Source organism: Podarcis melisellensis, assembly GCF_964234715.1.
Source record: "Podarcis melisellensis genome assembly, chromosome: 2".
Lineage (NCBI taxonomy): Eukaryota > Metazoa > Chordata > Lepidosauria > Squamata > Lacertidae > Podarcis > Podarcis melisellensis.
Window position 1 is genome coordinate 84,638,204 of NC_138529.1, and position 26,025 is coordinate 84,664,228.

General features: G+C 42.5%; 2 long non-coding RNA genes across 2 annotated transcripts in view; one reads left to right on the top strand and one right to left on the bottom strand.

Moving 5' to 3' along the window:
- On the top strand, positions 1-17,101 carry LOC309363671. The gene is made up of 6 exons (XR_014165528.1): positions 1-155; positions 4,068-4,125; positions 6,310-6,492; positions 9,080-9,321; positions 11,148-12,315; positions 16,367-17,101. It is a non-coding gene; the product is annotated as an uncharacterized lncRNA (long non-coding RNA).
- Positions 17,039-26,025, bottom strand: part of LOC309363672 — a 16,327-nt gene continuing 7,340 nt past the window's right edge. The window contains exon 3 of the long non-coding RNA XR_014165529.1: positions 17,039-17,073. This is a non-coding gene — a long non-coding RNA (uncharacterized lncRNA). The remainder of the gene's footprint in view (positions 17,074-26,025) is intronic.

The following is a 26,025-nucleotide window of genomic DNA, read 5'->3' on the forward strand; positions in this document are numbered from 1 at the left end:
CGGTGGAATCTAGCTATGGCCTTGCTGTGTGGTAAGCCCACATTGCCATAGCAACCCAGTGTTGCTCCACACCTTCAGAACAGACTACCGTGGCTTGCAAAGCACAGTGAGATGAATGAAGCCTGTTTAAAAGAAGGAAAGAGGAGAAGGGCAGGGTAAGACACAAGTCAGATTAATGGCTGGAATACAATCAAAAACAAAAGTTAAAATGAAAATGTTAATCATTTAAAAGAGGGCCTTGGTGGAATTGCTTGCTTTATGGCTTAGAATAAAAAATAGAAGCAGGGAAAGAAGTAGAAGTCTCTATAAGAATAATTTAGTGTCTGGTGTAATGAGCTTCCTTCTTCTTTGGTAGTTCACTGTGCTGCCTTATCACTTACCCGGTGATTGACTGAGTCCTCTCCTTGCTTGTTCCTGCTAAGCAGCAATTCACCATCTGGCAGTCATAATTTCTTTTTTATCCTATATTCTTTTGTAATTAGGAAATAAGTTACGTCCCACCCTGCTTGGGAAGGAAGAAACATGTCTGGCATATTATTTACAGATGACACTCTAAGGAGGTGGAGCCATTTTGATAATGATGGGTGGCAGTGCTCTTTTTCTAGAAAAAGAGGTGCCAGAACTCACCGTGAACATCTCCCTTGTTCTGTTAGAATGGCAATGGTGACCACCTGAGAGGTGACAGAACCCATCTGAGAGGTGCCGGATCTGAGTTTCTGCAAGTTCTAGCTGAAAAAAGCCCTGATTTGTGGGGAGTTTGAGCCCTGTCCTCAACAATGACCCATACCCTAAAGAAACATACATTCCTATCTAGCTTCTAGGAAAAGTATTTATATGTGATTTTAATTAACACCTAAGTTTTGATTAATTGTTACTGCTTTTTTTTTTAAAAAGGTACAGTGTGGTTTTAATCTGTGCTTTTATATGGCATTATATTTTGCTGTTATTCTCTTACACACTGCCATGTGAGGGTGACATTCCATGAAGAGCAGTTTTGAAATAGTTTAATAAATTAATTTATTTCTCCTTATTTAAAACAATTATACGGGTCACCTTTAGGAGTGAAATTAACACAAAGGATATCTTCTCAAGTGGCCCCCAAAGTTACGAATTGATGCTACTGCTACTTACTATAAGTATTTAACATTTAATAATAATAAAAAATGCATGCAGCTGAATAAAACATGGAAGCAGAAGAGGGCTATAACTCAGTGGCAGAGGACATCCTTTGCAGGCAACAGGCTTCAGTTTCAAATTTTGGCATCTCCAGGCATGGCAGAAGAACTCTGGAGACGCACTGCCAGTCAGTTTAGGCAAGGCCAGCCAAAGATATTGGCACCTGAGATGGACCCCAACATGGTGACCCCTTCCCCACGGGGTGAGGAAAGAACTACATCAGGAACAAGGGGGAAAGAAAGTTTGATATTGGGATCTGCTGTCCTAGTGGATCCTGCCACCTGATGCAGCTGCCTCACTTGGCCTCATGGGTGGGCCGGCCCTGAGTGTAGGCAACACTGTGTTAGATGGATCAAAGGTCTGACTCAGTATAATACAGCTTCTTACATTCCTACTAATCATGGTCTCTGCTCCTTGTATGATTGTTATCAGAGGTTCTTCACACATTATAGGAGATAAAAGCATATTATTAAACATTACTTGTTTATTTATAAGATTTCTTACCTGCCCTTCACCATAACGTCCCAAGGTGGATTACAGTCATAAAATAGACAACAGGAAGAACCGATAAAGGTGTTAGCAATTATGAAACAAGTATAACACCATTTGAAATGGAACAGAACAGTATGAATTTTACCAAAAGAAGTGGGTCCCACAAAATAAAAGACATTAACTGTCAACAGGGCTGTCTTAAGCATATGTGGCGCCAGGGTGCAAAGATCCATCTGGCGCCCCCCCAAGTTGCCCAATCCCAGCCGTGCAGGAGGGGGGAGCTGGCCGGCCACCTCAGCGTCTCGCTGGCTCAGTCACCCCTGAACTTGTGGCGCAGAGCCGCCCACAGAAGAGCCGCCTGCCACAGCGCTCCAACCAACGGGCAGGCACTTCCCCGGACACAACTCTCAGCTCCGGACTCTCGGCCTGGCGCCCCTGAGAGCCCAGTGCCCGGGTACCCCGCACCCCTAGCATCTATGCGTAAGACAGCCCTGACTGTCAAAGGCCAGCATGTGGTGAAAACTGTACAAGGAAGGTGCAAGATGCAACTGTGTGGGTTGGGGGGAGTTGCACAATTTAGCAGCTGCCACAGAGAAAGCCCTTTCCTGAGCCATTGTTCCCCACATTTGTGAGGGTGGCGGAATACCAAGAGAGCCCCTTTGCAGATCTTAACATCCAAGAAAGCCAATAGGGATGGAGATGATCTTTCAGACATGAGAATGTGGCAGAACTAACTAGTGGACTCTTGAAGCACATGCAGAACTCATGTTCTACCATATATTTCTCCCCATCTAGAAATACCGATTGATGCACCCTTTCTTCTGTCACCTCTTTTGCTGAAATTTGTCAGTGGCAGCACCCATGATATGGAATTCCCTTCCCAGAGACATCTCTTTGGCTCCTTCGCTTGCTATTTCACAAAGAATTAAAGATACTTTTTTCAGGTGGCCTTTTCTCCTGCCAAACAACTTTTTTGTGTACATATTTTGAAATCTTGGCAGATGGTTTTTAATTGGTTTTAACTGTTGCAATGTTGCTTTTTGCACACTTTGTATTCCCCCCCGTGTTTTCAGCGTTTCTCACTTGTTCTACCATGAGGTTTTACAGTTTTATTCTTGTTCAATCATATGTTGTCTTGAATATACTGTTGAAAAATATATCAATAGGTGAAATCAGTGTACTTGCACACATGTTTTCTTCCCTTTTATAGACGTGTAATGTGGAGGTGGAAGAAAGGATTTGAAAAAGGAACAGAGATGAATGGGTTAATTACAGCATGGTTAACTGTGCTGACAGGTATGGCTAAAGCAAAGTAAAAAAAAAGAAGTGAGTGAAACTCAAGAAGGAAGATTTTAAAAGAGGTATCCTAAGGGATAAAGATGAGGAGGCCATTGTAGGCATAGAGAACAGTGGCAGAAGACAAAAATCAAAAGTAAAAGCAGGAAGCAAGGGAGGTGGTGGCTAATTAATTCCTGGGCTTATCTTGGGCCCTAAAAGAAGCCAAACTCAGAACACCAGAAGCTCTTCTCTGGATATGTCCTGAATTATAATGCTGTGATTTGTGGCGCATATGTAATGCGGCTGAGAATCCATTTATTTGGGGTATGAGCTCAAGAGACTCACATTGAAGTTAAATTTCAGAGGCAATTCTCAACAAGTTAAGAACCAAACTATAAGTGACTTATTGGTAAATATGAGTAAATATTAGGAATGTTGGAAAATTACTATGAGAACAGAAACAGGAGTGGAAATTGATGGTATTCCCTTGTTCGTCCCATCTCCGAAATGGAAATCAGTCCAGTGAATACAACTGGCGTTTGTTGCTGCTGTTGCTTCTAGTGTACAAATGATACACAACTAATTATGTTTGCCTCCCATTGGCTTTGCATGGAAATGAATGGGGCGGAATCACATAATGACCCAAGGTATGACATCAGTGTAAATTATGAAATAGATTACGTAAATTACATTATTTTGTCACGGTGGAAAGCGAGATGAATAACATAGCTTCTGAAGTAAGGCCCCTAGTAAATGTAAATGCAAAAGTCTTAACTGTTAAAAGCATACTGTGCATTAGCCTTACATAAAGGAACAGCAACAAGGTCAGGATATCTGCCTGGAGATATTCAGACTATTTTAGAATCAGAAGTGGTCCAAGGTGAAGCAGGCTAGCTCTGAGCGTTGAAGCTGCTTTAGCACTTGGGAGGACTTTGGTACCTGTTCCCCCCCAACCACCACCACTGTTTATACATTTTTGCAACATCCCCCCAATTCTCCATAAATAGAAATTTCCAGGCAGAGAGGAAAGGGGAATCCTGAAGAGGAGTATGGTTCTTTGATGGACAACTCTGACGGACAGGATTACTTCATTAAGACTGCCCTTTTGTTTCAAATCACAGTGCTTTGGGGAGGATGTAGAAAGACTTTGAATTCAGTACAGACTGAGCAGAAAACAAAGTAAGTTTTTTTCAAAAGCTTCAATTACACTTTTTAAAATTTACCACTCCCTAAACCCTGCTTCTACCCTCCTGAAATTTTGCACAGAACCTACCTAAAGGCACCTCTGTATTGTATGTCCCTACTCATGCAAATTCTGAGAGCTCCCATGCAGAGCTACAATTCCAACAGTTCCTTGGGTAGAACAATTAATAGATAAAATACTTTGAGAAGTGTCGCTGTGTGAGGGGACTTGGAGTCTCCTAATAACTCTAAGCACCCTTAACAAACTACAGTTCCAATGATTCTTTTGTCATGCACGACTGTTAGAGGTAGAATAGCGCTTTGAAGGTTTGGTGCGGTTGTAGCCTAAGAGTGCGGAATAAATTTGTGACCCACCACATTAGGATGTGAGTTTGGTGGGAACAGAGGACAGGCCTTTGTCTGTAGGAGCCCTGCCCTCCATTGCTGCCTACTTTTAGAACAGCAGTAAAAATGCTTGGCTCTGCATATCTTTCAATCATTTCAACGATTCTTTTAATTTTGCTCCTCCTGGCTCTAAGATATTTTCCGGTCTGTCCTTTATCTGGCTTATTGTGTAAAAATGGCTTTCTTCTTCAAGTATTTCAACTATTTATGTTCAACTTTTCATTGGGGGGAAAACCCACCCAAGTAGTTTACAAGCAAATCAAAAGTAAACACTGTGTAGAAAACAATAAAACTGATAGTGTATCAAAATCCATACAATGGGATTCTATTCTTCAATACCTGCACAAGTTCAACACCTACTAAGGCACCCATCCCTCAATCAGGCTACACCTGCGCACATTCATCCACTTAAACCCACCCACACCCATAAACACAATTTCCCTCACTCTTAACAGTTGCCTTTAACGTCTTCACTTTTACGCATTGCCTTGAGGGGCTTTGTTAAGACCAAAAGATGGTTTATAAATATTTTTTTATAAACGAATAAATGCATTTAAAAAACTAAAGCAAGGATGACAAGAAATGTAATACATTTAAGAACACACACACACCCGTTTTAAGCTACCTTCTCTCAGAGAACAAAGCAACTCCCTAGAAATTCATGGCTTTTGTGACAGAAACTGTAAGTAGGTGGCAGGGGAGGGGGAAAAAAGAATTCTAAAGAGGGAAATAGCTTTGTCTTGTCTCTTCAGTTACTGCAGAAAGAAACATTTCAGAGTCGGATCTCTGTTACACGTAGCTCACAGAACCAAAATTCCTGGATAGCTGAAATTTCCTACGTGACCTCTACATCCTTCCATGATCAATGTTAGCCTATCTTGGCATCTGATTATCCAAATGTTTTGGCTCTCCCTAGGGCCGTTTAGTTAAATGAGGCAGCACAGTATTTAAAAATGTACAACAGTGGAAGGAAATGCCAAACTGGTTAAAAAAAGCTAATAAACACCCACTCAACCATCCCACATCATCATCTTCTGCTACACTTCACCTCCAGTCATAACAGTGTGTTTTACGCTTACGCCTACAGCTCCCAGTTGGGGACACCAGCTGTAGCTTGCGTGCGCTCCTCTAAGCCACAAAGCAGAGAGGCCCCGGCACAGCCGCGCAGAGCGCATTCTCCATAGCCCCGAGAATTACAACTGCCAATCTGTGACAGAACGGGGTTCGTGCGCCGTGAAGAATAAATGAAATAATTACAAGGCACCCACAGCACGGGAGGATTCCCAACTGTTAAGTCACTGTACAAACGAGCTGTTTGGGGCTCACTGCTTTCCAGCAAGCCTTCAGTGTGTGGGGCAGGGATTATGTTCTTGTTGAAATCTCTGCAGTACAGTAGGGAACCCATAAGGTGTGTGGTGTATAGAGGCTCTAGACCACCCACCAAATCTGCAATACCATCCTATACGATAATTTTGTCATGCATTCTGTTTTCTCTGACAGATATGTGCCATGTCTGAATTTCCCAGAGACACACACTGACATAGTGTTATCGGTTTTGCATGTCCTATGCATCCTGACTTCCTGCTATGTTTGGAGTGCTTCTGGCTGCTTCGCCATGAAGAGCCCTCATCGCCAGTTGTAGACTTTCCTGTGCTAGCTACTGTTTGTTCTCCCTCCCTCCCTCCCTCCCTCAGCACTTCAGTTGTTTATGTTTAAGAGAAGAGTGGTAATGTAAAGGCTCTCCTACTGCTGGTGTGCACTTTTGGTTTATTACAGTTTGTCGAATGATTGCTCTCCAAAGTGGAACTTTGTGGATGTTTCCAGAAACATGGGCTTGCCATATATAAATGTCACTGTTAGGAGAGCGGACCAAGGTGACAGATGGAATTGCTTTGCTTTGTGTGCGCTCCCTCTCGTCCACATCTGTTTGGGATATTCGCTGGATGTAAGATTTAAGTGGTAAGCTTACATAAGGAACTGCATCATATGGCATTATTACTAGCTTTTTAATTTTTTTTTATCTTGCTGCATTATGGCAGGTAATGTAAAAAAGCATGTGTGGGAGCAGGGCCACAAAGCATAAAAAGAAAGCAGAGACTGAAAGGCAAATGGCTAAACTGGGAGAGCCCCACAAAATGTATTTTGCACAAGGCCCTACAACGAAGAATGGCTGCCATTGCTGCATTGGGTGTTAATGGATCATTCAGGCACTCCTGTTGTAAGCCACATCTGAACCAGAAATTTAAAGCACTATTATGCCACTTCAACAGTCATGGCTCCCTCCAATGAATCTTGGGAACTGTAGTTTGGGAAGAGTGTCGAGATTTGTTAGGAGGCCCCTATTCCCCTCACAAAGCTGCAAAGCTGGGTTTCCTGTGAAAAGAGAGTTACTATTGAACCACTGTGAGAGCTATATAGTGCGGATGTGGCCTTAGAAAGGAAGAGAAAGTATTTTCTCTCAGAAGCGGCTGCGTGTTGTCCGGGGCCTTACACTGAAGCACCTTAAACTTAGGTGATGGAGTGACGGTTGAAGCTGGTTGGAGCAGTGAGGAACAGCAGCGTGCACACAGCACTTGCACACAACGCCACTCGAGAAAGCGCACACACAGACATAGAGGTTGGGTTCTTGCATTGATAATTGTCATACTGTGTCACATAGGTGCCAACTCCCTGGGTAAGCACCCACAAAATTCTCCAAGAAGAGGCTGGGCACCCACAAATTTCAGTGCCAGAGACACGGCCCTAGGCACCCATGGTTGCGGGGACAAGCTGGCACTCCTGCTGTGTCATTTTGTAATGGGTGGAGGTAAATACTTCCAGAGCTACTGTTTGGCTTAGAAGGGGAACTGCTAGCTATAGCCCTCCACAACTTCCCTCCTGAGGAAATAGCAGCTTTAGGGAGGGGAGGGGTGTTGGAAAAACAGTTTGAAGAGAAAAGTCAATCCCACTTCCCTGTGCTGTAGTCTCAAACTGGATAGGGAGCTCCTGGAATCCACCCCCCCCCCCAAAAAAAAAATTAAATGAATCCAAATGTGATCATGCATTTCACATGTTGCCCTTAAAGTAAATCATCTCAGATGTAGGAGTGAAGTGTGCCTCTGGGAAAGAAATGTGCTTCACCCAACACTATCTCTGAACAAGGAAGACAGAAAGCTGTTAGCTAGAGTAACTGGAATGCTACTCTTTAATGTGGACAAATGCTCTTTTGCCTTTAATGGCTCACTGGCCCAGGAGTATAGCCTTTTCTGTCCATTGATAAGTACAACCAGTGTGACGTCCAACCTGGACTGGCAGGAGAGAGAAGCCAGTGTGACGTCCAACCTGGACTGGCAGGAGAGAGAAGCCATGCCATGAAGCTCTGTAAGCAACCTTGGAGCAGAAACCACTTCATTTCCTAGCAGAGCATTCCCAAATAAAGGAAGCTGGTCAAGTTTACACCAGTTTAAGTTGCAGTGATGTAAATTACCCTATTCCAAACTCCATTTGGGAGCAGTGTACTGCTTGCTGAGGCAACCTGAGCCTGGCAGAAGGGAAGCAAGGCTCTGAAACAGAATTTGACTTACACCACCTTTTTTTACTAGCATAAATTCCCCCGAGTTACCAGGTCATGTGCCTGAACTGAAATTGGTTTGGAATAGGTGTACATCTCCTACCTCCTGCATACCCAGCTTCTGGACTTAAGTGAAAGTTCTTCTGGGTGAGACAGCATAACCCGGTTGAGATAGCTACACTGGTCTAGCCCCAGCTGAACCAAGACAACCCAAGACCTGCCTATTCCAAGCTCTCTCACCCCAGTGATTCTTTGGTTTGAATTGTGCTGTAACCTACTTCAAAAAAACACTGTTAAGATAACAGCATAATTTCCACATGTACCACCCAAGAACCTTGGATGCAAATATGATAGATAAATAAAACATACACCTCCTGTATTTATTCCATCAAATAACTAGTAGAAGAGAGTCTTTCCCACTTGGAACGATACAAAAAAATTGCCCATGTGCAAAAATTGTGCATTTTCTTTTTCCTGCTTCTGCGTCCTGTTTCCAGATTAATTTTATGCAGAGTTAATTGAAATTAGTGGGCTTAGGTGCACCTAATTCTCCATAGGATGGCAGCCTTAATAGGGTATTTATGAGCATCAGTTCATCTGCACTTTCTGAAAGAGCAAATGAAAGAGTTATTTCTACATATAAGTGTGTGCATATCATTTTTTTGATCTATGAAAGGACAAGTAGCATATCATAGGAAGCAGGGCATCTGCTTGATATGGGGACCAAATAAGAATATGCAGAGACATAGAGAGAATTTATTACAGAGTTAAAATGAGAAAGTGTCAAAATAAAGAAAGGAAAGAAATCCATATTTTGAATCTGAGAACATTTGAGTTCTGACTGAGTTTGTTTTAGGGGGGGTGTTTTAACCGTTGTGTGTAACACACACACTCATACCAGTCAACCTTTGAAAAATCAAATGCATAAATTTTGAATTCTGCAATCTGATATGCTAATCTGACATGCTCAGTGCTCTTCCTTGCCTCTTTTAACAGGCAGCAGCCTATAGGACACCAGCCATTTACCAGCAACCGAACCAAGGAGTAACGGATTCATAGGACCGATCAAATCATAATAATCCCATCACAGTTAAGAATCTAAGCGCCCTGCTGGATGAGACCCAAGGGCTATCTAGTTCAGCATCCTATTTCCCATAGTGGCCTCTGAAAGAACCAAGCAAGATAGGAAGGCAATAGCCCTTCTGCTGCTCTCATTTCCCAACAGATGGCATTGAGAGGTATGTGGCCCCTGATCCTGGCCATTGAGGGGTATATCCTGGGGAGAGGTGGTGTGATTGGCATATAGCCTGGGGAGAGTCTCAAAGGCCAGTCAAGGAGACCTGGAGGCCAATAGACCCCTCCAGGTCTCTGAGGTTCCTCACCCCTTGAACGATGTGGTGTATGAAGAAGTACTTCCTTCCCTCTGTCCTGAACCTCCCATCAATCATCTTTATTGGATGAGCTCAGCTTCCAGTACTATGAGAGAGGGAGAAAAACCTCTCTGGAGGAAATGAAATAGGTTCATTCACACCATTAAGGAATATTTTCAAGCTGATGTCAAGTTGTAGACTAGCACAACTTTAGCAAAGTGTTACTGGAATTAGATTTGCATGATTTGGTATATTTATATTTTAAAACTAGTATTATATTACTTCATAGAAACAGTACATTGAACCATTTAGGTATACACAATCATTTATTTATATTATTATTATTATTATTATTATTATTATTATTATTATTATTAATAATAATAATTGATAATAATAAAAATTTATTATTTATACCCCACCTATCTGGCTGCGTTTCCCATATAAATGCCTGTCCCATATCTGTTTCTACAGGCCCAGCAGGTGCTGTAACTCCCTAATGGTGAGAAACTCTGGAAACTCTGTGACATCCCTAGTTGTTTTATTTCAAACGTTTATGAGCAGTTTTGTCAATAAAAATAATATACCAAGTGACATACCCAAAATAACAAATAAAGGTAGCAGGAACGAGAAATAATTACCACCTCGTAAAATGTCATAAAATTTAAGAGCAGAAGTAAAACACATTTTAAAATAATAAAATACAATTAAATAGCGCTAAGACAATAAAATTAAAGAACTATTAAGAGCCATTTAAGGCACCAGTGAGCAAATCCGTTTTATGAAAGTCTATGGAATGCTGAATGAGTTGGTGTCTCCCAGGACACTCTTCAAAGAGTGACAAGGTCTTCTCTTTGGTCACCACCTGCCTGGTTTCACCTGACAAAGGAAACCTGAAGGATCTCTGGTGCAGATCTTAAACTCCAAGCAAGTTCATAGAGGAGAATGCTGTGTTCCAAGGTCTGCAAATCTTAGCAGGATCTGGACTCACACTACACTTAGTAGAGCTATAGGTTTATTTCAGAGTTTCTTCCTTGCATAGGAGTACTCTTTTAAGTTTTTCTGTACAGTCATATTTATACAGTCTAACACTTTCTCCCAAAACTTAGTGAGAATTGGACACTGTAAGAATGTATGTTTCAAAGAGGCATCATCCTTATTACATCTCCAACAATGAGCTGCGTTAGACAGTCCTTCTCTATACAAATTCAAAGGAGTTGTCCAATAGATTCCAAATATTATTTTCTGTTGTGTAAGTCTTAGTTTGAGATCCATTGATACCTTTGCTACGGAAGCTAAGAGACTGTTCCACTGTCTAGGTAGTAGAGAACATCCAATTCTTTATTCCAGTCCTTTCTTAAAGTTTGCATATCAAAGTTACTAATTAATAACAAATAGGAAATGATTGCTTTTTTTTCTTTCCAAAGATTTGACCAATTGTTCTAATATCTCCTGTGTCTCAGAAGCTGAGAATGTAGGAAAAGCATGGAAGCCAAATTTGATTAATAGAATACCTGGCCTCTAGTGGGCGGGGCTTTTATGCTGTACTCTAGAATTGGCCCCTCCCTTCAGGTTGTCAGTTAAAAAAGGATAACTGTCACTCAAGATGTTTCATTTCTCTTAGTATGTTACTATGTTACATTTTTCTACTATTAAAGCTTTGGTGTGTGTGTGTGTGTGTGTTTACTTCACAGGATGAAAAGACAAACTCTGCTAAAGAAGGAGAAGGTGGAATATCTTACACTGGATCAGTGAGGAGATATTTCCCTGACAGGAGGACTGATTTTTAGTCACCCCCCCACCCACAAGAGAGAAAGTTGCTGGTCCAAACACTGTTGTTACAAGATGTTGTAGCTGCAGTTATTGCCATTGGGATGCATCTGATCATGATATTTATTTCTTAAAACACTGTACATATAAAATTCATCTTCCTCATTTATCAGTTGATCCAAAGTCAATATGCCTGCTTCCACCCAATTTTTCCATATTACCATCTTTTCCCGCAGTTTTAAAAATTGGATTTCTCCACTAAGTTAATTTAGTGTGGGGAAATGATTCAAATTTGTTTCTATTAGGCATTATATTCCATATCTTTCTAATGGACTTGTTTCAAGAGTCTCCCAAATTCTCAAATATTTTGATCCTAATCTTTGGTCCAACCAACCAAAGGTGTTGTATGTGTATATTCTAAAGTTGCCCAAGTTGGATAGTTAGCATCAGATATAGGTTTCCAATATTTTATACTTGACAATAAGTAAACATGATGGTTTGGCTCAAAATTTGAAATACCAAATTCATCTTCATTCATTTGTAGTTGCATTTTTTTAGCAGGGTATTTTTGGAGTCATTGAACGCCAAAGAAATTTCCTGAACAAACAAACAATATTTTTTTTTTAAAAAATGCTTTTTTGCAATGCTGCCTTTAATTACAATGACAATATTATAAAATAATTAGAAGAATAAAACCCAGCAGCCCAGTTTATTCATTATAAATTAGGAGGAATAATAAGCCCTCTGACTAGACAGCATCTCAGTACTATAGGTTGAGGAGTATGACTTGTAAGCCATGCATGTGGTCTGAGCCGAGAGCAATCAAGTCCTGACCTCCATTACACAAAGATTTCACACAGTAGACTAAGTGTTTCCAAATTATTTGTATAGAAACACAAATATGGATTTGCTAAAGCCACACTTGGAGCAATCTCCCAGACATCCTTCCTGCTTGGTTACATGGTGGAAAAGAGAGAGAGTTTTTATATAACTCGCTTGCTGGATGAACTCAGAGGTGTGAAAACGAACGAAGGATTAACATTGGATTGATTTATGGGAACCACCTGGAATGATTAAGAAAGCAGTGCAAATGTGAGATTATGGCGATCCTCCGACCTCAGAGCATGGGAAGTCAAATAAAGATTTATGATTTGGCTTAATATTTGGACTGTTTGATTATTTTACAATTCAGAATGTCTTTAATGTGGCCTTTATTGGATTGTTAAACTGGAAAACTTAATAAATATTATTTTTTAAAAAAAGAAAAGGAGAGAGAGAGAGAGAGGAGAAGCAAAGAAACTTCCTTCCTTCCTTCTAAGGTGAGGGATGTGACCTAGTTAAGTCTAGGAAAACAGCTTCTCTATGGTCTTAACTCCTTCATGCATTAACTAGAACTAAGCATGCTGGTTATATGAGGCTGATTTATCTCACAACTAAGTGGTGACATGATAGAAGTGCATAACATGCATAGCACAGAGAAAGTGGATAGAGAGAAGTTATGCTCTCTTATAACTCATGGACATCCAATGAAGCTGAATATTGGAAGATTCAGGATAGATAAAAGAAAGCATTTCTTCATGTAGTGCAGGCTTCCTCAAACTCAGCCCTCCAGATGTTTTGAGACTACAGTTCCCACCATCCCTGACCACTGGTCCTGCTAGCTAGGGTGATGATGGCTGTGTTCTGCCTCCACTATCAGAGACAATATGGTTCTGAATACTAGTTGCTGGAAACCCTGGGAGGGCAGAGTGCCCTTACACTCAGGTTGTGCTAGTGGACTTCTCTAGGAACTAGATGGGTCATTGTCCTGATCCAGTAGGCTCTTCTTATGTTTTTATGTGTGTATTGTGTATGTCTTCCAACTTGGATATCTTCATACCACAATAACTTTGCAAATATATGCACAGCTTCAAATTTCTGATTATTGCATTTTGAAAGTGGATCTGTGTCGTACAGTGGTACCTCAGGTTAAGTACTTAATTCGTTCTGGAGGTCCGTTCTTAACCTGAAACTGTTCTTAGCCTGAAGCACCACTTTAGTTAATGGGGCCTCCTGCTGCTGCCTGTTGGAATTCTGCCTCGGTCAGAGGTACGTGCCACAACGTAGGCACCGGCAGGAATTCCTTGTTGACCTCCCCGCTGCGACTCCCGGCAGATAAACAGGCGAGGTCTCGGCAATCCTTCCCAGATGTGAGAAGAACACACCGTTCCTTCTCTCTCCCCTTTGGTATCCCCAGGGAGGGGAAAGAAGCAGACAGAAATCTATTTACATTCTTTTATTTCTCTCTCTTACAGCAGTACAGAGAAACATGTCTGCACTCAACAGCAGTAAGAATAAACTCTACCCATGTACTTCCAGTACGGGTCACATGACACACACTGAGCTAACATCCGGTGCTCAGTACAGAATGGACTGCCCCTTTCTTCCCATGGCAACAGTCACAAACATCCTGTCTGGCTTTCCAGCCACCAGCAGCTGACGAAGCTGCTAAAGCCTTTGCTTGCTGCCGTATTGGTCCTTTTTGGTAACACTGCCATGCCACCAGAGCACGATTTCTGTTCTCATCCTGAAGCAAAGTTCTTAACCCGAGGTACTATTTCTGGGTTAGCGGAGTCTGTAACCTGAAGTGTATGTAACCTGAAGTGTATGTAACCTGAGGTACCACTGTACTCTGCAAAATACCCAAGTGCGGGGCATTTGTGGAGGGCAGTTGGCTGGCCACCAAATCCTATATAAACAGCTGGTCCCCCCTCTCCCTGCTTGCTTTCTGCAGTATTCTGAGGAACTGATCTTTCATGAAGAAGCAAAGCACATGTCAAAGGTTGTGTAACTGTACATGTAGGGCATCGTGATATTGTTTACGATTTAGCTGGCATCTTTATAGATCAGAAATATGGCTGGTCTTTCATACCCTTCATGAAGCAGAAGCCAGAAGACGTATGATGCTTTTAGAACGATGACAATGAGAAGGCATCTGTAAGAAGATTCACAGACAGGAAAAACAAGCAACAGGCAACCAGCCCCAGCATGGAGTCTCTAGATAAGTAGTTTAATTGCCAGACTGCATTGCTTGGAAGGAGAAGGAAATCTAAGCTAAATTAAAAGATTAGAGAGAGACATTTTTTTCATCAAGTGGCAACAAATAGAAGAAATGGTCGTCTGCTCAGGAGAAAATAAGAAGAAAGGAGCTGTGAATGTTGCAAAAATACATCCATTAGGCCTGTGTTATCAAAACGTGCCTGTGCCCCTGTATCCAGCCGTACATTTCCATAGCAACAAGGCCTTGTCAACGGAGAAGAAAGTGTTTTTGTCAGGGATAGGCCCAAACGCATAAAAGCCATTTCTATCTGGGAGCAGTACAATCCTCTTAAATCAATACAGCACACGTAGTAATTGCACTCACCATTTCTCCCATAAATCTTCACTTTTACCCCTTTCATTTCCTGCAACTTGTCATCATATGAACTGGAGCTGGTTTTACCTGCTTTCTGCAGTTTTGATTGCCCCTTACCATCTTCCATAGAAAACAGGTTCTACATTTGGAAGATAAGCCATTTCCTCCATGCCTAGATAGAAATGTTGTGTAGAATAGTTCCAAGCTGGAGGTCTTCACTTTATTGTCTTCCTGGTGTTTCTTTCAAGACCAATGGCACCATTCTAGCTACTAAAAGTGCTAGTGGTGGAACTCTTCTCTAGGGAAATCAATAACTGAAAATTCAAAAACAAGGAGAACCCGTCTCCTGTGTAGATGCAATGGATGATACTTGAAAACGTTTGCTCCTTTCATTGGACCACAAACTCAACCTGTACTGGAATGCAAGTACCGACTTGGGGATGCCACAGGGGGACACCACAATGATGATCTAGAATAGAGCATGAGAGGCAGAGGGGCACTGAATTTTGGTGCCACACAGATTCCAAGGTCTGCCACAGTCCTCTGACCAAAAAGGTACAATTTAGTTTCCAATGAAGGTTTCAGATGAAGGTTTCTTGAGAAACATATCCTATTGATATGAAAACCAGTAATAAGACACTTCTTACTTTGAGGGCCCTAATATATATATAGGAAATTTCTGATGTGTTGCAAATAACATAAATACCATAAGATCCAAACCTGGTTGCTTCCGCTGGGAGCTTAAAAAGTCTGTTTTGAAGTATCTGATATTTAATCAGATTTCCCCTAGAATGGTGGCTGTTGTTTTGAGACTTGGATCAGTTATTATCAGCTTTTCAGCATTCAGTACCATTGGCAGCTTGTAAAGGGTAAGAATTAGAGGAGATATAATGATTATGACAGGAACACTAACAAGACAATATCTTGCATCTCAGAGAGCCCCACATTTTGACAGATGGAAATGAAAATGTTAATTTGGAAGTGAAGTAGAAAGAAATAATTCCTAACACACATACTCAGTGTGGTTCAAAGAGAATGAGAAGCGGGGGAAGGACACATTGTTCTAACCGACAATGGGGTTTTTTTGGGGGGGGGACTGCCGGCCCACAAATGTATCATTCCTACCACTGACTTATTCCTGTGTCAGGGCAACCTCAGCATCAGATATTATGAAAATGCGGTGGAAGAGGAAGGATTAGAAGTATGTACTGAGTGAAAGGCGTAATTGATTAGTAGGACTCATGCTTTGCATGTAAAAGGTATAGTGCCTTCTACGTGTGCCCACTGTGGTAGTTAAATGCACCAGAAACACATAGCTCATTCCCTTTGGTGAGATGGCCTCAAGATTGCCTGCGGCTAATTAGCGTGGAGAAGGTACTAAAAAATGAGGGCCCTATCCTGCTGAACAAGGAGAATCCCATCCCTTGAAACATAACATGGAAATTACTGAGAGATTAAAGAATATAGCCGTATAAAATGCCACTGTAATGATGAGATCATCTCATTATCGTTCCCAATTTTGAAAGTTATATATACAGGGCTTCCCCCACCCAGCAGGAACTCAGTTCCGGTACCTCATCTTTCCCTCGTTCCCATCCTTCAGTCACCTTTTGTTTCCTTGGGTCCTTATAGTGGCATCACCCATCTGTTTCTTGTCTTTTAGTTGACATGTTTGAAAGCTGTTGCATATAAAACAGAAGTTGCTCTTTATAGGTCTACAGAATTAAAGTGTACCTCTGTTCCCTTTAGGAAAACACAGAACTACTTGGAACATAACTTTCAATTATTGGCCCTAAAACGCACTGCATCTGGAGAAAGGTTACAGCAAGATTATGATTTTCGGAAGAGAACCCAGCAGTCTTTTGTGGGAATGACAAAAACGCCCATCTGTTTTGAAGCTCGCAGAAGGTTTGGTACATTGTTAATGGGTATTCTTTATTTGAATTTTATTTAGCAAAATGTGTGAACTGCATAATCAAAAGATAAAATAATTATCAATAATAATTATTATCAATTAACAACAAAAAACCCAAAACAAGTATGCATAGCTACTTGTTGTCTGGGTAGGCTTGCTGAAATGAAGCAGTTTTTTTTTCTTTTTTAGCAGGCATCTAAAAAAATGGTGCCTGTCAAAGGGAGGGCAGGGCGTTCCAAAGCATAGGTGCTGCCACACTGAGAGATCAAGTCTTCACAGATGTGGAACAAATGTGGCATTTGTAAAAGTGCAAATTCTATAGATCAAAGCAATTGAGTAGGTATGTAAGGGGCAAAGTGATCATTCAAATAAACTGGTCTGAGGCCACAGGATACAGTGTTTGCATTAAAGTTTCACAGGGAAATGGTTGGACCCACTGATCACCAATTTAAACTATTGAACACTTGAAAGCAAAACCAATATGACTGTGATGAGATGATTATTTACCTGTTATTTGTTGTCCTCACTAGAAGGTTTTGCTCTGTGAATAAATAAAATAAATGAAAATATCAAAAGTTTTTTTTTTTAAAAAAACTGGAACTCCTCCTAGAGGTTATATTAATATTTCTGTGTTTGATGGATATGTGAATTATTGATACTGTTCTGTTTTCATCAAACACCATAGCTAACCCAAACTAAACTTGCAAAACAAGCCTGCAAATGGTCAATTATTAATCGTTTGATTATTTGTAATTTCCCAACAAATTTTGCTCTACGGTTTCGATAGGCTTTTCTTTGAGGAGCCAAATCTGGACACTATGATATCAACATGGATTCGCAAAAGGAACTGCATAGCGTAGAATTTGGGGGCATGTGGAAGGGCTGCAGGGAACTCTAGAGGAAGGAAAGGCCCTGTTGCACAAGCTGCAGTAGATAAAAACATAAGATGAGCCCTGCTGGATCAGATTAAAGGCCCATCCTGTTCTCACAGTGGCCAACCAGATACCTCTGAGAAGCCCACAAGACACTGATATTAGGTCAAACATGCCCACTGCTTTATTGATTATGGTCTTAATAAAGGTTAGTGCTACCACAGAGCATGGATTCTGCAGAGGGCAGCCTGTCTTTTGGCTGAAACTTCATGCTCAGCCTATTGGCTGGGCACTGGAAGTTGCTGGGTATTAGGGTTCCACCCCAGCATAGACCATTCCAGTGGACCCTGCATAGAAACTGTGTCTGTGGTGACCAACTTCAGCTCTTTGAGATAGAGCTGGGGCTGTGCCAGGGAGGCTAACTCTCCGGGGCCAAGCTGTCTTCGGCCCACTCAATATCTGTTGGGAGGGGACCAGTCCCCCTCAATGTTGAGGGGGTGGAGGAGGGTGAGGGCAGAGCTGAGCGTGGAGCAACTTCAGTGGCCAGCTTCTCATGAGCACAAGAGAGGAGGAGCCGCCGGGCATTGAAGCTGCCCCATGCTGGGCTCCACACTTGACCTTCTTCCAATGATGCAGTGTCGCTCATGTGTCGCGTGCTGGGCGCATTGTGTCAAACACACGCTATGCATGATGCATGCATTATGTCACACACACACATGCCACCACATGCAGCGGCAGAGGAAGCTGCTTGGGCGCCAAGGGGCGGCGCGCCCCGCGGGGCCTCTGGAGTCTGCCTCCCTCCTCCCACTCAGCTGCCCTACAGCTGAGGGGGAGAAAGCAGGTGGACCGTTTGGGCAGCGCAGAGCCTGCATGCACTCCAGCCACTGTGTCTCTCCTAGGAGAGACGTGTGGCTTGGGTGCGCTGCAGGCCCCGCGGTGAGTGCCACCCAGCATTTTGTCACCCCCCCAGTGGTGACATCCAGGGCGGACCGCACCTACCGCACCCCCCTTCCTCTGCCCCTGGCCACATGCTGGGCCCTCACAATCTTGGGTGAATGTTGGTGCTTCTGGGCCATTATGGGTTTCTCCCTGTTTGACTATAGATCCTGTCCAATATTCCTGCTCTACCAACACCTAAAGTTGCAACAGAACAATAACTTGAGAACAGAACTTGACAGAACTGTTAACCAGTGACTCTGCAGTTAGGCCATTTTTAACTGAGGGTGAGTAGGTGAAGTAATCACAAACAATGATATGGCGCTGGGGGAATGGTCCTTAATTTCTGCCCGTGGGATGGGGGAGAGAGAGAGAGAGAGAGAGAGAGAGAGAGAGTTCTCTCTCGGACCTACTCTGAAGTTGAAGTTGCACCCCTTTCACTCTGGCCAGAGCCTGGGATTGGCTCCACTTCTTGATCATCCAGTCCTCTTCCTCCTGCCTTCCCTATTTCAGTGTTTAGCTTTGAGCTAGTCTCAATGCAAGAGAATATCTTCATGTACATAAACGTGGGGATTAATTAGTGCATGCAAAGTGCTTTGGAGTTGTTGATTGAAGGGAGAGATATAAAAGCAAAGTAGTGTATCATGCTCAGTAGCCTTCACCAATTTGGGAAAAGGCACCTGGCCATTAATCAGACAGTTTTAAACCTGTACCCATAGCCGCTTATGAATAAATATATGCTTCATATTCACACCTCAGAGTGGCTAGAGACCCTGTCCCTCCCGTCCATCATTAACTCCCTATGTGCTTATCCTCCTCTGATGTATTCATGGTGTCAAGGGCATGGAGGTAACTTTATATCTTTGGTGTGCACATATAAAAACTCAATGGTGGGTGGCATTATGAGTTTTATTGCCAAGCATGTAATGACTGCCTCTCTTTTGCATGAATGAATTCAGTGGGTGACAGGTATGTAATTCATAGCTTTGTAAAAAGCTTTGAGAGTAAGTGTAAGAAATGTACTATATAAATGTCAATATAATGCACATTTTAAAGACTATGGTTTGAATCACAGAGAGGTAAGTTTGTCGACTGGGGGGGGACTGTGATGGTGGGTGGGAAGAGAGAGAAAAGAAACATAAATAGAAAAGGAACAGCAGGGTTTTTTTCTGGGTAATGATGACTGGGGATTTGTGCTGCAGTTCCATAAATGCATCTGCTCTGTCTAGAGCACTTCTATGGGCCTCATTACTGGGATATCTGAGTGATTCACAAACATGAAGAAATGTATATCTGCACAAAACAGTAGGGAAGTCTATTACCCTGATTTTACAGAAGAGTCTCTGGGGCACAAAGAGATTAAAGAAGCTCTCTGTTGCATTCACAGACAGCAGGCCACAAAGGTGTGGTGTGAACTACATCCCCTGGTTTCGGGCCCAGCACCTTGATCAGAGCAAATGGCATGTATATGTTTTGGTCCCCCAGGGAAGAGGAAAAAAGACTATGAAATTCATCCTGCTATGAGCCATTCATGGTCCAGCTCTTTCTCCCCTACCACACAAAATGACCTTTGCAGTCACTTGGCAATGGAATCTCTGTGGAGCTGTTGGCCAATTCACGTGACAACCTCCACCCCAAAATGAATTGTAATCATGGGCACCTTTAGGAAACAAGGCTTGTGAAATTCCAAATAACTGAAAATATTTTTGTGCACACCCCAATGTCCAAGATCCTCCAGTGACCCAGGGTTTGGTTTTCTTGAAATGAAGGTCAAGGGAGACTGTGGTGCCATTAGGATATATAACTTTATTTACACATACATGGAACCTGCACATAGGACTCACCATGAACACCTCTCTTCTTCTCCTCTTATAATAGCAATGGCACCTGTCTGAGAGGTGAGTTCTGGCTGAAAAAAGCCCTGTATAACAGTATCTAGGAAGGCATGTCAGCTCCAGGGAATTCTGGGCCATGCCTCCCTCCCCACCATGCTCCTGTGTCCCACACATCATTTGCGGTGTTGACTTAGATCAGGGGTAGGCAACCTAAGGCCCGGGGGCTGGATGTGGCTCAATCACATTCTAAATCCAGCCCACAGACGGTCCTGGAATCAACATGTTTTTACATGAGTAGAATGTGTGCTTTTAGTTCAGATGCATCTCTGGGTTATTTGTGGGGCATAGGAATTTGTTCATTCCCCCCCAAAGAGATATAGTCTGGCCCACCACATGGTCTGAGATACAGTGGACTGGCCCATGGCTGAAAAAGGTTCCTGACCCCTGACTAAGATAGTAGCAACTGTGTTATCATCAATTGTTCTGTGTATGTGAAGAAGCCTAATGATGCAACTCAGTGCTGTGCTGATCATTGACAGATACATATGGAACCTTCCAGAAGCATAGCTGTATAGGTCTGGGGTAGCAAACACAACTGAGCCTCAGAGACTAAGGATGAAATTCTTAGCTTGTCATGGCAGCAGTGGGGATTAACAGAGCAGTGAAACTTAGGCCAGCTAGGGTGGAAGTGAGTGGGGAAAGAAAAATATATTTTATTTCTATTATGCCAGCTCAGTGGTCTGGGCCCTTCATCTCAACCTGCCAGCAGCAGGGCTGGCTTAGGATCCAGACATGCCTTCACTAGCGCAGCTCTGCCCCTTTGTCACTCCAGAATGGCACATTTGGGGGATTATGCTAGCAACCACCAGCAGGGATACCATCAATTGTAGCTTCCACCCACAGTTTTGGGCAGGGGCATGAAGGGGCAGAGACAGCCCCTCCCCTTGCCAGTGGCCACTGGGCAGAGCTGGGTGGAGGGACACCTCAGTCTCATCCAAACTCACTTTGCAATGGTAAGTCAGGGCTTGGAATTATTCTGTTAATATATTTATTATTATATAAGCTTTCATGAACCACACTTCACTTCATCAGGTGTATGAAGTGTAATCCTAGATTGGGTGAGGAATGCAGCAACGTGAGATCAGATACCCCTCTAAGCTCACTCCTCTATAGCAACCAAAGAGCATCCTGAGGAAGTGGCTCCCATGTGGCCTGGTCTCTGTCAGAATTGCTGCTTCTTTTGCCCCACATTTAGTCCCCCTTCACACATACAGTTTTCATTAGCCACAGTTACACCACCCTTCCCCTGTGCTGACTGGCTTCTCTTCTGTTAAATGCCCTTTCCTTCCCAGTTTAACAGTTTTACTGCTTCTACTACTGGAAGAACAAAGTGATCAACAATACAAGGATGTCTCTATTAGATGTGTTGAAGAGCCACCTGTAATGCAAATATTTATAGCACTCAGACACCAGAGAAGGCTTCGCAGTGCTGGCTGAGATCATGACATGCCAAAACCTGGGCAAATGACTGTAATTAAGTCTGGAGGAATCATGTTCTGCTTTTTATAAACAACTCAGCATGTGATAAGGCAGTTCTTGTGTGTCTGTGGTGCGAATACAACAGAGTGGGAAGGAATGGGGGATTAGTTTGTCTAAGCAAGATAGGTTAGAGCTTCAGACTTTTCAAGGCACATGGAAACACAACCTATAAATAATGTGCAGCTCTGGGAACTAATTAAAAGGAGAGATTAAATCAGAGCCCAGCCAAGGAAAGCTTAGAGTAATTTGTGGGTGTCCTGTTGTTATTACTTAGTATAGGGATGGGAATCTAGAACTCATGAATCTCTTATCCAGTTTTTGTAATTCCATTTGTATTCTCAGCTTTTGGATTTTATTTTTTAAAAGACACTTTGGGTTGAATCAGGTGAAGTTATCACATCATGAAAGGAACAACGTCTGCTCATGTGACTAAACTTCTCCTCCTTTTCCTCCACCCCCCCCCCCAAATCTGCTCTGGAGGGTTAGGAGAACCCCAAAAATTTTTTGGTGGAAGGCTATTTGCCATGCAGGGAGAGGAGAGGGGTGGAACGTTTAATTGTACATGAGATGTCCTTCTACCCACACATGGTTGTTTGAAACAATTTCCTGTTGGATACAGGTCCATAGTTTGGAAAATGATAAATCTCCCCTGCCAACACACATCTCTGATTGTGTATGTGTGTGAACATGGTTGGTTTCTAAGAACACTGGAGGGCAGGGGTGCCAACCTCACCTCAGGATTGTGGGTGCCTGTTGCTGCAAGATGGACATCTCTGCAGCCAGGAAGGCACCCTTTTCCACAGGGAGGGGCTCAGACTCAAGGGCAGAGAGACTCTGCTTCTGTGTCTGAGCCCCACCCCCCAAAAAGGGGAAACCTAAAAATAATCTGGGCCCATCTTGCCTCACCTAGGTTGTTAGTTAATCAAGAGAAGTGCAGGCTTCAATACATTGCAGAGGCCTTGAATTAGCTTCAACCACTTAGGAAAGAGATGATACAGTGTGAAAAGGGTTGTGATTTTTTTTTTTTACTGATTTCTTACAGATAATTTTTATTTTTTTATTTTTGTAAACCACCTTGAGATTTTATTGCAATCAAGTGGCATATAAATGTTGTGAAACAAACAAATAAATAAGTACAAATGGCATCTAAAAATAACCGATAACAACAAACTTAAATTGTTAGGGCAGGATTGGAACAGCTTCCTGATGAAGACTGGCAGACATTTCCATTATTATCAATTATTATTATTATTATTATTATTATTATTATTATTATTATTATTATCATCATTATCATTTATTATTATTATTATTTATTATCAATTATTATCAATTATTATCTATTATTATTATTATTATTATTATTATTATTATTATTATTATTATTATTATTATTGAAATGAGAGAAATGGTTCACATTTTACTGCAATCGTACCTAACCTATGCTTCCTGAAACAATACCAACGTGATATGCAGGAAATATTTGCACTTCTCTGAATTTTGCGATGCAGTTCTACAACCCAAAAATATGTACAGAAAAGTGTACATGTCAGGGACTAGACAGAAGAGGAATGGTAGAGATTGCCTCCCCACCCTGACCCTTCCAGGGAGGAGGAAGAGGAAGACAGCATAGACTTACAACAGTGGTTTGCGGGAGGTCACAGCTCAGAGGCAGATGAAGGGCAAAGTTGGGAAATAATAGGAGTGGAGGAGGAAGCAAGGTGATAGCTGATGGACACGGTGTCATTGGAAAGCCTTCCAGACCCCTCCCCCGAACCCAGCGAGCCTTGAAAGTAAGATAGCAAAGAGCTAGAAGACAGAGGGCATATAACAGCACCCGTAGAAGTGATGAATGAGGAAGTGGGAGAGACGGGGGGTGGGTGGAGATTCACTTGGGACAACACCATTATCCATGAGGCTGGGTTCTATAGCCTCTCTCTGTAATGACTGGATAAAAAGGGACAATAAGAAACCTTCCCTTATGTTTATACTTTCCTGGGAGCCGCTGACAGCATCCTGACAGTGTATTAGGTGGGAATGTAAAAATAAATAAATGCACATATTAGTGAAAATAACATCTTGACTTTTGTGTGTTGAACTCAGTGGCCATGAGATGCCAATCTCATCCAGAAAACAGTTTTGTATGTATGCATGCCCATGTATCTAAATAAGTTGTCCATGCCACCACCACCAATTCATTATACAGTAGCTGTTTCTTACAGAGCAGATTGCTAGTTTTTCACCAAAGAAGTAACATGCTCGGGGAGGGGGTGCATTCTCTTGTTTTTGATCAGTTGAACACAGTTTCCATCTTTCAGCAGAAGGGATTTCTGCTAATGCAATGAGACTTCCCCCTTCCTCCTCCCCCTGTATAACTCTAAATCTGCTCCAGAGGATTGAGGGGACCCTCCAGAGCAAAGCTGTGATCCTTAATAGAGGAGAAGGGGAGAGAGAAGTCCCATTGCATGAGTAGAGGTTCACTCCCACAATGTTGGAGATTCCCTAGTAGGTTCTATCACACCCCCCCATCATGGCCTGCACCCACTCTCTCTCTCTCAAATACCTAAAATGTTAGCAGACAAGACACATATAAATGGGACTTTTGTTGTTGTTTTTAAAGTTGAATGTGCTTTTCTTAACACTGTTTTTTCACCCTTCATTGAATTTAAACACTGGCAATTCCAGTAAAGCCATTGGAAGGGGAATTGTCGGTATCCATTAAGATGCTGAGATTTCTGCCCTTTCATATTGGCCCTATTTCTTAATTTCCAAAGTAAGAGGCGGTGGGGTTCAAGAGTTCTGGGTCATTTCCTGACAGGAGATGCATAGAGGGTGCTTTGTGATGACCCAGTCGTGAAGGAAAGCTACTTTTCAGGTGCTCTGCAACACCCTCCTACGTTAGCTCTAGGAAGACGGGTCTCAAATGAAGTTCTGCCTCTGGGTAGAGGACTACACACTTTAGCTGGCAGCAGCAGACTTTTGTAATTACTATAAAATATTTTTCTTTGAGGGGGAACAAATATTCGAGAAGCTTCGGTTTACCTGTGATGCAAAACCTTTCCGCTTTATTTTCCTCCCTGCCTTCCTTTCTGAAATTCAGTTTTGTTTCCCCTTCTTCCCCCCCCCCTCTCTCTCTCTCTCTCTGGCCACTGGATTTATGTCTTTTCTCTCTTGTTGCCCTCCCAGCGCTTCATTACTGTCATCTTTTTTCCCAGCCACTGAACCCTTGATGTTGTTCTAATTGACAGACGGGGTTTAAAAGCACATTTGAAAGCGCCTGTCTTTTTAAATAGACTCCTGTCTCATCAAAAGATGTACAGCAACATTCCATTAGAGCAAATCATTTGAAAATAGATTGGGCTTTTAGTAACTGTGGTTGTGTTTTTATAGTTGGGCTATTCAGCAAGGTTCTTCCGTTGCCCTCTATTCCTCATTCTCTTCCATTCTAGGGGGGGGGGGGGAAGGAAGCAAGAAGAAGAGATACATTAAAGAAAGATTAGGGACTATTTCTGTTGTTTGGATTCTCCCCCACCCCACTCCCCTTTTCAACTTCTCAAGCAGCTTATTTCTACTATTCATTCTTCATTGCCGAGGCATGAAAGTTTTTGAAATGAAAGTGGTGATGAAAAATGCAAACACGCACACGTTGGAACGGAACAGGGAATAGAAGGGGAAAATAGCATTACTCTGCCCACCGTTCTGCCTGGCAAGACCAATTTCCATTGCCTTCACAATTTATCTATTGACAGCTAACCTTTGGCTTCGCTACAAGCGCCGCGTGTGGAGTGGTGCTTTGATGCACTGTCCCAGGAAGGCACTGAGCAACAGGCTGGTGCCCAAAAGAACCACAATAAAATCTTCTGGTTTGTTGATTTTATTTATTGAAAAGGTTTATTTCATCAAATAAATAAATGTTGAGGGAGCCTTACAGCAGGGGTCAGCAAACTTTTTCTGGAGGGGGCCAGTCCACTGTCCCTCAGACCTTGGGGGGGGGGCTGGACTATATTTTGAAGGGGGGGAATGAACAAATTCCTATGCCCCACAAATAACCCAGAGGTGAATTTTAAATAAAAGGACACATTCTACTCATGTAAAAACACGTGATTCCCAGACTGTCCATGGGCCGGATTTAGAAGACGATTGGACCGGATCCGGCCTCTGGGCCTTAGTTTGCCTACCCATGCCTTACAGCATCTAAGGAACAAGCCCAGAAGCAATCCTATCACTACCTTGAGGCTGTTTTTAGGAAGGTCCTCAGGAAGCCATGGAAGTTACCACTCCACTGGTGGGGAGGGAGGACTACTAGCAGGG